Source organism: Dendrobates tinctorius, unplaced genomic scaffold, assembly GCF_039654945.1.
Source record: "Dendrobates tinctorius isolate UK_male_01 unplaced genomic scaffold, ASM3965494v1 ptg000006l, whole genome shotgun sequence".
Classification (NCBI taxonomy): Eukaryota; Metazoa; Chordata; class Amphibia; order Anura; family Dendrobatidae; genus Dendrobates; species Dendrobates tinctorius.
Window position 1 is genome coordinate 9,505,681 of NW_027361674.1, and position 15,396 is coordinate 9,521,076.

The following is a 15,396-nucleotide window of genomic DNA, read 5'->3' on the forward strand; positions in this document are numbered from 1 at the left end:
ATCGTGTATCGGAAGATGTTCCTCCAATCGGAACTCAGCCTTGTCTGGCAGACGGTGATTCCCTCATTCTTGGTAGAACAGGCGGCTACAGAAGCGCATGAAAAAGGAGAAAATTTTGGTCCGGAAAAAACCTTCCAATGGTTGCAGTGCCTGTTTTACCATCCCAATCTGAGGAATGTCATGGAAAGAGCCTGCCAGCAGTGCCGGAGTTGTGAACTGGTCAAACCACCTGAACAGCGGTCTCCCACAGAGACGGTGAGGGCCTCTGGACCTTTGGATCTGCTGGCCATAAATTACCTGATGGTCGGACCAGCGCATGAAGACTATGAGCACTGTTTATTGATGATAGACCACTTTACTAAATTTGCCGTAGTGACACCTACACGGGACCAGACTGCCGAGTCTGCTGCCCACGCAATCTGCAAGCATTTCATAGAGCTGCATGAATGCCCCAAACATATCCACTCCGATCAGAGGGCCTGTTTCCTTGGAAAAGTGATGGAGGAGCTGCACCAGCTGTATAAGATCAATAAGTCCCGGACAACTCCTTATCACCCACAGGGGAACGGAGCTTGTGAGAGATTTAATCACACCCTGATCCAAATGCTGCGAACTCTGGAATAGGACCAGAAGGCATGATGGACTGAATTCGTCCCAGAATTGGTGAGGGCGTATAACAATCGGAAACACAGTACCACTGGCTTCACACCCTACTCTCTGTTCTTCGGACGGCCGTGGAAAGAGTTGGCAGAGTTGGAGTTAGAGTCCGATGAGGACTACCCACAGATGGGGGTGTACTCTTGGGTTCAAGAACACCGTCGTCGGCTACTGACTGTCCATCGACTAGTGCAGAACTGGCTACAGGAGTTGGAACATCCTCAAGTCACTCCTCAAAAGGGGACAGCTCTATGGCCTGGAGACCGAGTCTTGGTGAGAGAAAAGCACCCACAAAACAAATTGGAGTACCGGTGGGACAAGAGCCCGTACAGGGTGAAGTGGCGACTAGGCAACAAAGGTCCCGTCTATGAGGTTCAGCCAGAAACGGAGGAAGGGGCCCCCACTCGCACGCTGCATCGAAATATGTTGTGACCATGTTTGTCTCAAGATCCTGAACCAGTGCAAGTGGCTCCAGCGCTTCCACAGGCCATTCCAGTGGTAGATGTTGGTGTTGAAGACGAGGAAGACTCCCAACTTCCCCCCGGGGGATACGGAAACCGGGCTTGTGCCTGAAACTACCAACATATAGGGAGTGACCCCAACTCCCATTCCTCCCACAACAACTGACACCGCTGCTCCTTCTGATTTGCGACGCTCTGAACATTCAACAGCAGGTGGACCCCCCATTCGCTATAATCAAGATCAGTTCGTCTAGCAGCAGGGACTGGAACACTGGCAACGAGAGCTCCAGAAACGTTTGCCAGTGAAATAGGGAGCAAAAAGAGAGGGGGAATGTAAGAGGGTGAAGTACAAGAAGAATCAGAAGGATGTTACCTCTTATGCTCCGTGTCCAGAACCATATAGTTGGGCAGCAGGGTTGCCGGGGGGAGGACGTTTGCATCATGGGCCTGTCAGCATCAGTGGGGAAGGTGAAAGGGTGATGGACAGGAAGCAGTGCAGGCTGAGGGCATGAAAGCAGAGTACAAACAGGTCAGAGCAGCAAGTGCAGCAAGGGGAGTAGGTAGCCGTGTGCACGAGAGGAGAGAGAACTCCCGGTCAGAAGGATAAGAAAGGAGGACGTGACATAGATACTGCTGTCTGTGAGTACGTGGAGTCTCCATTGATTAGAGGAATATGGTCTCCTGACAGTGCAGAGACGGAGACCCATGCACGCAGCCCTGGTGCCCGCGGTGACTGGTCAGAGCCCCTGATTCCGGCAGAGAGACTTAAGAAAAGACTGAGCATTGTTCTGGCGGAGAGACTGTTAGTTTGAAAGCAGAGACTCAGAGCAGGGGAGACCCAGTTTGGCCCAGTGTCCCCCCTGCCTTCCTCCTTAACCCCTGAGGCCCCAGTTACCTGCTAACAGAGACTACAGAGCTTACAGAGACTACAGAGACTACAAGTGACGCTGTTGACGGTGCCTATGTTGGAGAAGATGACCCTTCAACCAAGATCTCTTCAGACTGATAAGTTGCAAGAATACCGTTAATTACCATTCTCCTGCTTGACTGTTTGATAACTTTGTCTAGTTTACATAAACCGTTAAATCACTATTACCTTGCCAGTTTAACCCCCACTGTTTTCTCCGTGCGAGGAGCTTTTGACCCCTGTAAATAAACCTTTTAACTTTTGGTCTGTCTCTGTCCCATGGTGAAGATGGCTTTAAGGTGCAATGATACACTGCGCTGCTGTAGGTGTAATTCAAGGAAATTTATTGGTGCCTACGCGTTTCCTGAGCTGTCCCAGCTCATTTCATCAGGGCAGCTCAGGAAACGCGTAGGCACCAATAAATTTCCTTGAATTATACCTACAGCAGCGCAGTGTATCATTGCACCTTAAAGCCATCTTCACTTACAAGTCCTTGGACCCTGTGCAGACTGCAGCAGCTGTTTCATGCGTTTGTAGGTGTTGTGACCGAAGTTTCACAACCCTATCAGGTGAGTCTCTCCTTACCTCACCATTACAATTGTGTTTTAAAGGTTTCACACAGTGGATGCGCCCTGTTTTGTTTCTGTCCCATGGTGACATACTCAGCACCAGCATGTTACTTTAGTGAGGCAAAAAAACACTGCTAACAGCGTTTTTTTTTCCACTACTGCAAGTACTGCATTTGCCGGATCATGGCAAAACCGCAAGTGCTGCACATGTCTGCAAGTCCCAAAGGGAATGAATGAGGCCGAACGAAGTGTTGCCATTATTGTTGAGCATTCTGATACTGCAAATATCGGGTATCAGCTGATATTCGTGCTATCGGAATCCCGATACTGAGTTCCGATACTTTTTGCACATCGAATACCGGAATCGGAAGTTCCCATAATGCTATGAGCCCGTTTGATTTGATTCTGCCAATGAGGAATCCTAAGAAGTGTGGGCACATCCTGTTATGCATGTTAGGCATGTTAACTAATGGCATGGCTGTGATTGGCTGCGAGCAGACCACCCAGCTGCTCCTCCCCCAGACACACGCTGAACAGTGATCTATGGAAAGTGAAACTAGTGAGGGAGGAGGAAACGACAAGTTCTCATTTCAATGCCAGAACACCCCCCCTGGACATTTATCTTAGAAGCAAGAGATGATATCTTGGAAACCGTGCAGACTAGCCACAGAACGTAAATTACTTATTGTCAGCATTCTGCAGCCTAGATATGCACTGAGATAATGTGAAAAGCCCGGACAACCTGTTCTGTTATGTATTTCTGCCAAGTTGGATCGCCCGCCAGGGCTGGTGGGGTACTCGGTACCGGGCCCGTTGGTTTCAATGGGAGATGTCACGGTAGCTGTGACCCGGTCCGTGGCCCTGGGCGTCCATTGTAAAAGGGAAATGTTGAACGTGTGGATGATGATTAAAGTTTATGAGTGAATGATTCGTGACGCCACCTGTGGTGTTCGGCAATGAAGATGTTAAGCTAACGCTGCAGACAGATCCTCTGGGACAGATGGTGTGATGCAGCAATGATGTTGTGGCCCTCCACAGGTAGGGCTGTAGTCCCAGGGCAGTGTAGATGGAGAGGTAGTGAAGAGACGTAGATGGTGCAGTGCCAGGCACAGAGATGTAGCAGTGCTGAGTGGGTTGGCGCAGGAATAACTGGAGGACACCAGGGCATGTAGTTCCAAAGCTTTACTCACAGTCTGTTGTGCATACAGGTGCCGGCATCCGTGCCGGTCCGGGGCTCAGTCAACCTCCAAGCTAGATGAAGCACTCCGTTCCAACACTCCGCCAACATGTGCCTTTTCTGAACGTCTCCCTCTATTGCTACACAACCCCTTTAACATAGTCAATATCTTTGTAACTCCGAACGTCTTAAAAAAAAAATTAATTCCTGCTATTCCATTTGATTGGGCTAAACCTCTATGACTTTAATGTCTCCTCCACCTCCCCCAGTACATTCTAAATTATTCTTAGTTGTTTTCCTTCATGTAGAATTAACCTACAAGGAAAGAAAGGGTTTATTTTAATTCCGATATTTCTGTCCCATTGACTTGCATTGGTTTCCGGTATCGGAATCGGCGATATCCGATACTTTTTGGGCATCGGTCCAATCCAATCCGATCCGATATTTCCCGATATCGGAAGGTATCGCTCAACACTAGAACACTAGTTGCCATAAGTGATCCGTTATGCAGCACATGCGGAAAAACTGCCGGATCTGCTGTGAATAACAAAAATTGCTGATGTGAAAGTAGCCTAAGGGTATGTGCACACGTTGCGGATTGCTGGGCAGAATTTTGCGCCCGGAATCTGCATCTTTTGGCAGAATCCGCAGGTCAAAATCCACATTTTTTTTTTGCAGATTTCATGCGGATTTATTGCAGATTTGGCATGCATTTTTACACCTGCGGATTCCTTTAATGAAATGGGTATAAAAACGCTGAATCCACACAAAGAATTGAAATGCTGCGGGAAAAAAAACGCTGCATTTCCGCACGGATTTTTCCCCATAGAATAACATTGTACTGTAAATCACTTGCGGATCTGCAGCGGATCCGCAGGGGCAAATTCGCTGCGGATCCGGAGCAAATCCACATGTGTGTGTGTGCATTATTCTCACCAATGGGGAAGGCAGCACTAAAAGTACCTAGGGCATCATAAACTCTAAATATGGCCATGCCTAATGAGAGCTGTATTTGCCTTTGTCTAGATCAAAACTGCAGGATTATAGGTTAAAGTAGGTGAATTTATGCCGTTTTTAAGCTGCATCCGTAGCCATGTACTTCATTCTAAATAGGACAATGCATTCTGTTTTTTGGAGGTAGGTTTGTCATTTCAAAAGGTTAATTCTGTATAGTTTACTTGAGGAAGCGATTATCTAGAACACAGATAAGGAATGGCTGCCATTCTATCCATTGTTAATATACCGAATGTCTCCATGTTGTCATAATGCTTAGCCACTCCTGGGAAAGAGCCATGTATCTGTGATAAGGCTGTGATGGACATCATGTGTATAGCTGGGAAAGAATTAACAGGACAAAAGCATATAGTAGAAACTGACTTTATATGTGATATGTGATGAGTAGCAAGAATATCTACAGGACTACATACATACCGTATTTTCTGGAAACAAAATATTCCTGCTCTAAACACAGCCATGCTGGTGATCAAAAGATTGTCGTGGGTCCAACTCCTAATAACTGTCACGGGGCAAAAAGGGGAAAACAGAAGACGTGGAACCTGGGCCCCTGAACTGCCCCTCAGGCTAAGGGGGTGCTCTGACTTTCCTTAACTTGGGGGTACACTTGAAGGTAGTGAGGCCCAAGTCCCCGACCTGTCCCTATCTCCTGTTTAGCCCTGAGCTAAACCACCAACCCCCTCCCCAGGAGGTTAGACAGGGAATAAAGTGAACTGCACCCAATAACTCACAAAGGAAAATAAAACAGACACCACGGGGTTAAAGCAACTAAAACCCAAAACTTAGCTTTGCTTTGCTGCAAATGCTCCAAGCAACAGAGTAAGGATCCGATCAGCATCCAGCAGCAACTCCACTGCTCCAGATAAGCTGAACCCCATCTCCACCAGGTAGGTCAAGTCTTCACCATGGTTGGATAACAAATGAACAATATTACCAACAGTGATTTACTGCACATGACGACATTTTATAGGAAGGAGGGGGGAGTAGTCATCACCTGTTGGTTAATTCAAACGTGTAGTAACCCCAGCGGCCATCGGGGGCAAAACCAGCACCAAATCAACTACAGTTGTAGTAAACCCCAGCAGCCACCGGGGGAAATAGGAAAAAGGTTTCTATAAGAATCCACATTCTGCCATGGCTCCAAAAATGAACCGTGACAATAACACCAATAATCACAATTGAACTGAAGGTTCCAATAACTAGACCCACAGCAATATGACATCTGTACTGTTTGTTTTACATGGGCATAAGAAAAGAGGGTTTTCTTCAAGAGATATCCTGTTGGATATTTACTATAAGATAATTGTCATGATCCAAGCCAGGTTTTGTATCCTCTCTCTCTTTCCCGGTCTGATTATGTTAAGGGTTAACTTTTCTCTGCCTCGTTCTGGCACCAGGCTGGATATTTCTCTCCACTGCTTCCTGCAGGCGGTGTCAGTTATAGTTTCTGCCTACGGCGTGAGTAGCTGACCCCGTGTATACCCTGATTTGTCCTCCTGCTGTTGCTGACTTTGCCTGTGTCTGTTTGTTCCCCACTCCCTGTCCCGACTCAGAGTTTCCCTTTCATGTTTAGGACTTTCTGGTATTTGACTTGGCTTGGACCCTGACCTGCTGTGTTGTGAGTTCATTTTTCCCTTCACTACTGAGGCCCGAGGAACTCCCTCTTCTGGTGAAGAAAGGTAGTGAGCCTGATTGTCTAACACCTGGGGCTGATGATGATGACTGGCTGAGTGGAGTTAATGACTGGATATAAGGCTGCCGATGCCCTTCTGGCCTGCGGGTGATTTCTCTGTGGACTTCTAGGAAACCAGCCTGATTCCTGCTCATCTAAAGCTAAGATTTCTGCTTTGCCTTTTTGCATTAGTGTTTTGTTTTCCTTGCTTTTCTGGATTCTGCCATTCCCTGCTGGGGTGAGCTGAATCTCCTTTTGCCTGTTGCTCTGTCTTCAGAATATTCCTGAGTACTGACATAGCTTTTTTGAAGCCTAGCGTCTTCAGGGCCTTTTACTGTCAGTTTGTTGGCTCTTATTTTCATAGGGTTTTTCACGGATTGCAGACAGCAGCCTTCCTGTCCTTTCCTATCTAAGCTAGCGTGGGCCCCATCTTTGCTCAGTCTATCTTTCTGTCTGTGTTTTGTTCTTTCTTCTTGCTTCACCGTTATTATATGTGGGGGGCTGCCTTTTGCTTTGGGGTCTGCTCTGGGGCAGTTTAGATTTCCCTTTCTGTCTTTAGGCTATGTAGTCCTCCGGCTGTGATCGAGGGGCCTAGGGCATCGTAGGAGCCCCCCACGGCTACTGCTAGTTGTGTTGATAGGTTCAGGGGTCTGCAATCCGATAGCTGCCAACTTCTCTGGTTTTCTGGACTTAGCTAGCATTTCTATTTTTGCCTCCTACGGTGACTCAATCATAACACTGCTGTTTGTCTTTGGCATGTCTGTTCCTGACCCGTACTGACCCATTTGGCTTGCTTCTGATTCTGTATTTGTTTATTCCTTTGTTACTGCGCTACAGACTAATATCGACCCGGCTTGTTTGACTATTCTGCTGCCATCTGGTGGTAGCCTCGCTGTTGCGTTGCAGGTATGCTCTTGCTGTGTGCAGTCCTCCCTCCACTCTATTGCCATCTATTGGAGCTTGCATCTACCTGCATAGCAACATTCTGACAATAATGAAAAAGGGCAAAACCCCTAAGAAACCTTCTGGCAGGCAGATAATTATGTGCCTCCTGTCTACCTCTTGATCTATCTATCTCCCTATATGTATTAAGTGAGCAAAAGTATTGGAACACCAACTTATTACACCTACCGAAGTTTTTACGATGTTCCATGGGCATTAAAATAAAGTTGATCCCTACTTTGCAGCCTTGACATCTTCCATTCTACTGGGAAGACTTTCTAAAAGTTTTTGAAGGGTGTCAATGGGAATGTATGCCTATACATCCAGAAGAGCTTGTGTGAGCATTGTGGAGGAGAGGGATGGGTTCGCAATCTGCATTCTAGTTCATCCCAAAGGTGTTGGATGGGTGGGGGTTGTGGTTGGTGCTTTGTGAGACCAGCCATTCATTTCCATACCTAGCTGACCCGAAAAATGACTGCTTAGATCTTGTTTTGTACACTAGACATGGTCATAAGAAACATAAAAGGGCCTTCCCCAAACTGTTACCACAAAGTTGGAAGCTACAATTGTCCTAAATGTCTTATATGCTGAATCATTAAAATTTTACTTCATTGGAGTTAAGGGGCCATGGGCGAAACCTGAAAAAGCAATGTCATAGCAGTAACTTGCATGCCTCCTCAGTGCGGCCCTGCTCACCATGTTCTCCACATGGCTTCTCTTTGCATCAGGCCATCTCACTGAGTTTTGCCTCTTGCATCACTCCTCATCACTGCTGCATCTAAAATGTGGTTTCCATTTGGCTTTGTGGGGGCGTGGCCGGTCTCTACAGGAATTTTTCCCTGCTGTGTCCTACTGAGACTAGATTCTCCAGCCTATTCCATAACAGCAGGCTCTATTTTAGGCAGTTCCTCCCACCATTCTTTGCCTGAATGTTGGTTCCTAGTCTGCTAGTACCTTGTTTATGCATTCCTCATATTCTGTCGCCCGTTAATGACCCGACTTGTTTACCCATCCTGTCTGACCTCATCTATGTGTATCGAACCTGTGTTGCCTGCCCTGACCTCGAATTTTATGACCACATCTTTTTCCTTGCCTTTCTGTACCTCGTACCTGTGCCTCTGACCCTCCAGTCAGCTGCTGCAGTCCTGGGGACTGCTCTGGAGTGATCCTGGTGTCTACCGGCAGTCCAGCCTATGCTCATCATCATGGGTCCTTGTAAAAACCTGGTAGACACTTAATCACGCCCCTCCAGGGTAAGTCCAGCCCTTGGCGCAGTGGGTCCACACCCACCAATGTTACAACAAGCCAATAGCATTATCTCTTCTTCACCAAACTTTACAGCTGTCAGACAGCTAACATTCTAGCATTCACTAAACCCAGACTTGTCTATCAAAAGCCAGATAGAGAAGTGTGATCCATCACTTCACAGAACCTGTTTCTAGTGCTCCAGAGTCCACTGTTGGCAGCTTTGCACCACGCCATCAAAAGTTCAGCATTGTGCTTGGTGATGTAAGACTGTATGCAGCAGCTTGTCCATGAAGCTTCCAGCAGGGGCACATATTTTGGATTGATCTTAATACCAGATGATCTGTGGATTCTGCAGTCATAAAAGCACACAAGAGTTTTTGACTCATATGCTCTATGCACCTCAAAATCCACTCAATAACTTTCCTGTGATTCCCAAACACTTTCACTTTTCAATAATATTACAAGTGCTTCTCACTAAATTAGATAATCATCAAAAAGTTGAAGAACTGAAATAAATTAATGCAAAAAGTGAAACTCATATATTAAATAGAGACATTACAAACAGAGTGATCTATTTCAAGTGTTTATTTTGTTAATGTTGATGATTATGGCTTACAGCCAATGAAAACCCAAAAGTCATTATCTCAGGAAATTAGAATAATTAACAAAAAACACATGCAAAGGCTTCCTAAGAATTTAAAAAGGTCCCTTAGTCTGTTTCAGTAGGCTCCACAATCATGGAGAAGACTGCTGACTTGACAGATGTCCAGAAGGCAGTCATTGACACACTCCACAAGGAGGGTAAGCCACAAAAGGTCATTCCTAAAGAAACTGGCTGCTCACAGAGTGCTGTATCCAAGCATATTAATGGAAGATTAAGTGTAAGGAAAAAGTGTGGTAGAAAAAGGTGCACAATCAACCGGGATAACCGTAGCCTTGAAATTTGGGAGTGATTCACAAGGAGTAGACTGCTGCTGGAGTCATTGCTTCAAGAGCCATCACACACAGACGTATCCAGGATATGGACTACAAGTGACGCTTTCCTTGTGTCGAGCCACTCATGACCAATAGATAATGCCAGAAGCGTAGTACCTGAGCCAAGGAGAAAAAGAACTGGACCGTTGCTCAGTGGTCCAATGTGTTGTTTTCAGATAAAAGTACAATTTTCATTTCATTTGGAAATCAAGGTCCCAGAGTCTGGAGGAAGAGTGGAGAGGCCACAATCTAAGCTGCTTGAGGTCTAGTGTGAATTTTCCACAATCAGTGATGGTTTTAGGAGCCATGTCATCTGCTGGTGTAGGTCCACTCTGTTTTACCACGACTAAGGTCAGTGCAGCCATCTACCAGGAAATTTAAGAGCATTTTTTGGAGATGGAAATTTCATTCCCCAGCAGGACCTGGCACCTGTCCACACTGACAAAAGTACGAATACCTGGTTAAAAACAACACTATCACTGTGCTTGATTGCCAGCAAATTCGCCTAGCCAAATTATTGTCAAGAGGAAAATGACAGACACCAGACTCAACAATGCAGACAAGCTGAAGGCTGCTATCAAAGCATCCTGGGCTTCCATAACACCTCAACAGTGCCACAGGCTGATCGCCTCCATGCCAGGCCGCATTGATGCAGTAATTGATGCAAAAGGAGCCCCAACCAAATATTGAGTGCATTTACTGAACACACATTTCAGTAGAGCAACATTTTGGATTTTAAAATGATTTTTCAAGCTGGTGTTTCGTGATGAGAGAGTATACTCGTTACTTGAGATTTCCCGAGCATGCTCGGGTGATCTCTGAGTATTTGGATGTGCTCCGAGATTTAGTTTCTGTCGCCCATAGCTGCATGATTTGCAGCTATTAGACAGCCTGAATACATATGGCGATTTCCTAACAAACAGGCAATTCCCACATGTATTCAGGCTGGCTAGCAGCCGCAAATCATGGAGCTATGGGCGACAGAAACTAAATCTTCGAGCACATCCAAATACTTGGAAATCATGGAGCATTGTCAGGAAATCTTGAGTAACGAGTATACTCACTCATCACTACTGATGTTATAAAGTATTCTAATAATTTAACTGAGATAATGACTTTTGGGTTTTAATTGGCTGTAAGCCATAATCACCAACATTAACAGAAATTAATTGAAGAATTAAAATAAATTACCTTTTTGATGATATTCTAATTTAGTGAGAAGCACTTGTATGTTCAGCTTGTCACAGAATATTTAGGAGGGAAGAAATGTCATCAGCTAATTTGTTACCCCTGTGTCTCCAATTACAGGTATTAGGGAGAGCTCTTTACCACCAGCCATTCTGTCACGTTAGTAAAGGTAGACAGCATGGTGAGGTGTCGGATGTTATACTCCGGGGGACGAGGGGCTGGATGTTGTACATCGGGGGCGATGGGAATGAAGGAAAAACCTGAAATTTGTGATTAAGATGTTTGTCCCAATACTGTGGTCCTTATACTCTATCTAGTACGTCTATCTCATCAATATTTAGAAAAAAAAAATCATACTAATTGCCTTTTCCAAGACCTTTGTGCCGGAAGCTAACAAATAAGATTATACTAATATGGGGAGAAACACCAGGTAACAACCACTTTCAGTGGTACGATGCCCAAAAGCTAGTACATTGCAACAGGAAAAACAATAGAAAAATGAGACCTTGCTATTACAATGCTTTAGAGGGGATTTGATCTAAACAATGGGTAAGGCAGTTTAATTATCATCTTTTTTTATCAAGATTTATATTTTACTTCAATAGCAAAATCCCATAAAAGTTTGATGACCAAACATTATAAAATGAGAGTTGTACAGTTGGTAGGCGGAATAGGGCGCTGCCAAATATCATTTTATGACATCGAATAGCTCTGCCCGCTGCCATTTCACCAGATGCTGTTGTAAGCAGCCTCAATAGCTCTTTATTGTGAGTGAGGGATGTTACACTGTTGTGGAGCTGAATAATAGAGTTGGTTCAAAAACAGGTTATGGTCGGTTGAGGAAATGGGTTGGAGAAACTGACACAGATCTCATTCTTCAATTGTATCGCTGTACATTTCATATCCTATTACAATAAATTATTCTGTATCAGGATACAGTGTGTACTCTAATACTACTACAATCTATGCAGAGCAACCCAATTTTGGGCCTCCTGACGAGACAGAAAATGTAATGTATTCAAACTAAAGGAACAAAAAAGCGCAATAGGGTCTTATCTGGGTTATTTCTGGAGAAGTAGATTAGAATTTACTCACCCTTTTTAGGAGAGGTTCAGGCATGTGGGATCAGTAATCTGCTTGCTGCATGTCCAAAGGTCAGCTCTGTGACCACTTAAAACATCAGATTTCGGAATAAATTATTGGACTTTTGTGCGCTGCCAGATAAAATCACTAATCCAGTTGATGAGAAAGATTAATCCATTTTATTTCCCAACGCGTTTCGAAATGTGTACCATTTCTTCTTCAGGGGATGACATATATGATCAAACAGAGCTGTCACAGCTTATATACAACAAGAATTCAAAAAACGGCGCCAAAGGATCACATGTCATCTGGTGCAAATGTCAGGGTTCAAAGTACCACAGATGAACTGATGTATAAGTTAATCTAAATTCATTAAAAACATATTATTTTTATTATTTTATCTATGAAATAATAAAAATAATATGTTTTTAATGAATTTAGATTAACTTATACATCAGTTCATCTGTGGTACTTTGAACCCTGACATTTGCACCAGATGACATGTGATCCTTTGGCGCCGTTTTTTGAATTCTTGTTGTATATAATCTGTGACAGCTCTGTTTGATCATATATGTCATCCCCTGAAGAAGAAATGGTACACATTTCGAAACGCGTTGGGAAATAAAATGAGACAGAAAATGTAGCATTTTCATTTCTGCAGTCAATAAAACATATGGTAGAGGGTGTGCCCCTAATTTTTTACAGGATGTTTGCCCCTTAGGTTTAGATCAAACGAGTGAATTTTGAGAGTTTTCTAAGGTGTTTGAGTGCCATAAAGCCATGCTCACATGTCGAAGATTTCCAATGCAGATTTTGCACTGCAAATTTGAAGCAATATAGAGTGAAATGCAGGTATTTGGGCTTTCCAAATCCTATTCACACATTGATAAAAAAAATCAGTTGAATAAGGAAAGCATGGAGAAGCAGAATATTAATTCTTGTGTGGCTTTTCATTGCTGATTTCAGGCTATTCAATGTTTGGAAATGGAGTATGGTGAAATCCGCAGCTAAATCTGCAACTAAATCTGTAAGTAACACATGTGAATTATATGTGAACATTCAATGAGGAATTGTCACAAATTTGTGACCAAATTCGCAGCAGAAATTTTCCACAATGTGTTAATATTGGCTAAAGGAGGTTTGCAGAAAAGGATCAAGCATGTTGGATTTCAACCTACTAATTATTTGGCCCTCAGGTGGGATCTGACAATTACTTATTTCCCTCTAAGGCTGGGGTCACAAGTCACATGTCAATACCCAGCATTGTCGCCGGCACTCGGGACCGGGCGCTCAGCTGCATAGAAATACATGCTGCCACACGCTCCGGTCTCGAGTGCCGGCGGCAGTGCCGGGTATTGAGATGTGAGACTTCTGCGTGTTTCTCGCATGTGTGAACCTGGCCTAACACTGATAAAAGCCATGAAGTTGAATACTACTCCAAATATATGAGCTGTATGATATGTATGGAGCAGCCCGATCAACCCCTATTTGCTTTCCCAGATTGAAAAAAACATGTCAGATGTTGACTAACTCCAAAGAGTAAATGACAAATATGAGTGGTCCTGGCCAATCACTTCAGTACAAATATCCCCAAAGTGCTTGCCTCACATAACTCAAATGTGTCTGCCCTAGTTGCTTCAGAAAAGTAGGGCCTGCGCGCTTACTGTTAGCACCAGCATGGACGAGTATTTGGGGGTCAGTATTTTATTTGCTTAACACATTGGAAAAAGGGTCTTCTTTCCTAGATGTGACTATAATCTGAAAAGTTACAGCACCTGTCCAAGGGTCTCAGAGCAGCAACATGGTCTGTATTTCTGGTACAAATTTCCATGGCTTTGATATTAGGTATGTGAGCCCAAATTACAACATAAAAATCGAGTGACTACTTTTTCTATGGATCAGTTTCAGAGTGAATTCACATTAGAATGGGAATATTGAGTGATCTACCCAACCAAACTGCCAACCATGTGAGATTATTTTGTGTAATTGGGTCAAGAGTGAATAAAGAATTGGCTGATCGAGAAAAAGCATTCAGCCATTGGGTATACTCTGAGAGTAAACAATTCATCGACAAAAGAAGTAAGAGGCGAATGTCAAAGTATCATATTAATGAACAGGAGGTGTGCACAGGCAAGCAAATAGTAGCGGAATACAGCTTTGATGGCCAGTGGAAAAATATTGACTGATCTGATGAATCCAGATTTCACCATGCTGATGGAGCAATCATGAAAGCAGTATGATTGTTGTAAGATGTCAACAGTTCAGGCTGGTGAGGTGGAATAATGGAATGGAAAAAGTCTGAAAGGCCAAAAATCCTGCAGACCGATTTCAACACCTAGTGGAAGCTACACTGTATAATAATCACTTGCTCCACTTCCTGAAGGGTAAAGGATGTTTAATGAGCTGCAGGATGAATGACTCATATATGTTCTGAATGAAAAAAATAAATACAATACATAAATACGTAATACGTAGAGTGTGCAAAGCAGTAATCAAAGCAAAAGGTGGCTACTTTGAAGAACCTAGAATATAAGACATATTTTCAGTTGTTTCACACTTTTTTGTTAGTTATATAATTCCACATGTGTTAATTCATAGTTTTGATGCCTTCAGAGTGAATCTACAATTTTCATAGCCATGAAAATAAAGAAAACTCTTTGAATGAGAAGGCGTGTCCAAACTTTTGGTCTGTACTGTACAGTACTCAACAGTGAGGCTGCAACACCAAGAAGGAGAAGTCGTGGAAATGTGGAAATCACTGAATCGATAGATATGTTGCTGATATGCAAATGATAAAAAATGGAAACAAATTTTTCAAAACATATTGATTTATTCAGTATTGAGCATGAGTCCTGCAGTTACTCACCTTGGTTGCTAAAAGTGAGGTTATTAATGGTTGCCTGAAGAATGTTTTGGTGCACTAAAGGCACTTGGGCAAATCATCAAGATCTGCTGCTAGCAGCTCCCTGTGTAACTTCTGAGTAATGGCTCAGTTAGGCTCGAGGTAAGACAAGTTTGGAGATGCTGCTGGTCATGGCAACATGTTTAGGAGACGCAATTGCATAGTGCCATGCACCTGCCAGAGGTTCTTGATGATATGCCAAAGTGCATTCAGAGTGGCAGAACATTCTTCCTTAGAAAACCATTAATAACCACATTGATAGCAGACAAGGAGTGTAAGTTTGGAGATTCCTGTGCGTGCTACTCATACGCGATAATAAGCAAATAGTTTCATAATATCATCATCATGTCATATATACCCACAATCCTATATACAGGTGCATCTCACAAAATTAGAATATCATCAAAAAGTTAATTTATTTAAGTTCTTCAATACAAAAAGTAAATTTCATATTATATGGAGTCATTACAAACAGAGTGATCTATTTTACGTGTTTATTTCTGGTAACGTTGATGATTATGGCTTACAGCCAATGAAAACCCAAAAGTCATTATCTCAGTAAATTAGAATACTTTATAACACCAGCTTGAAAAAATGATTT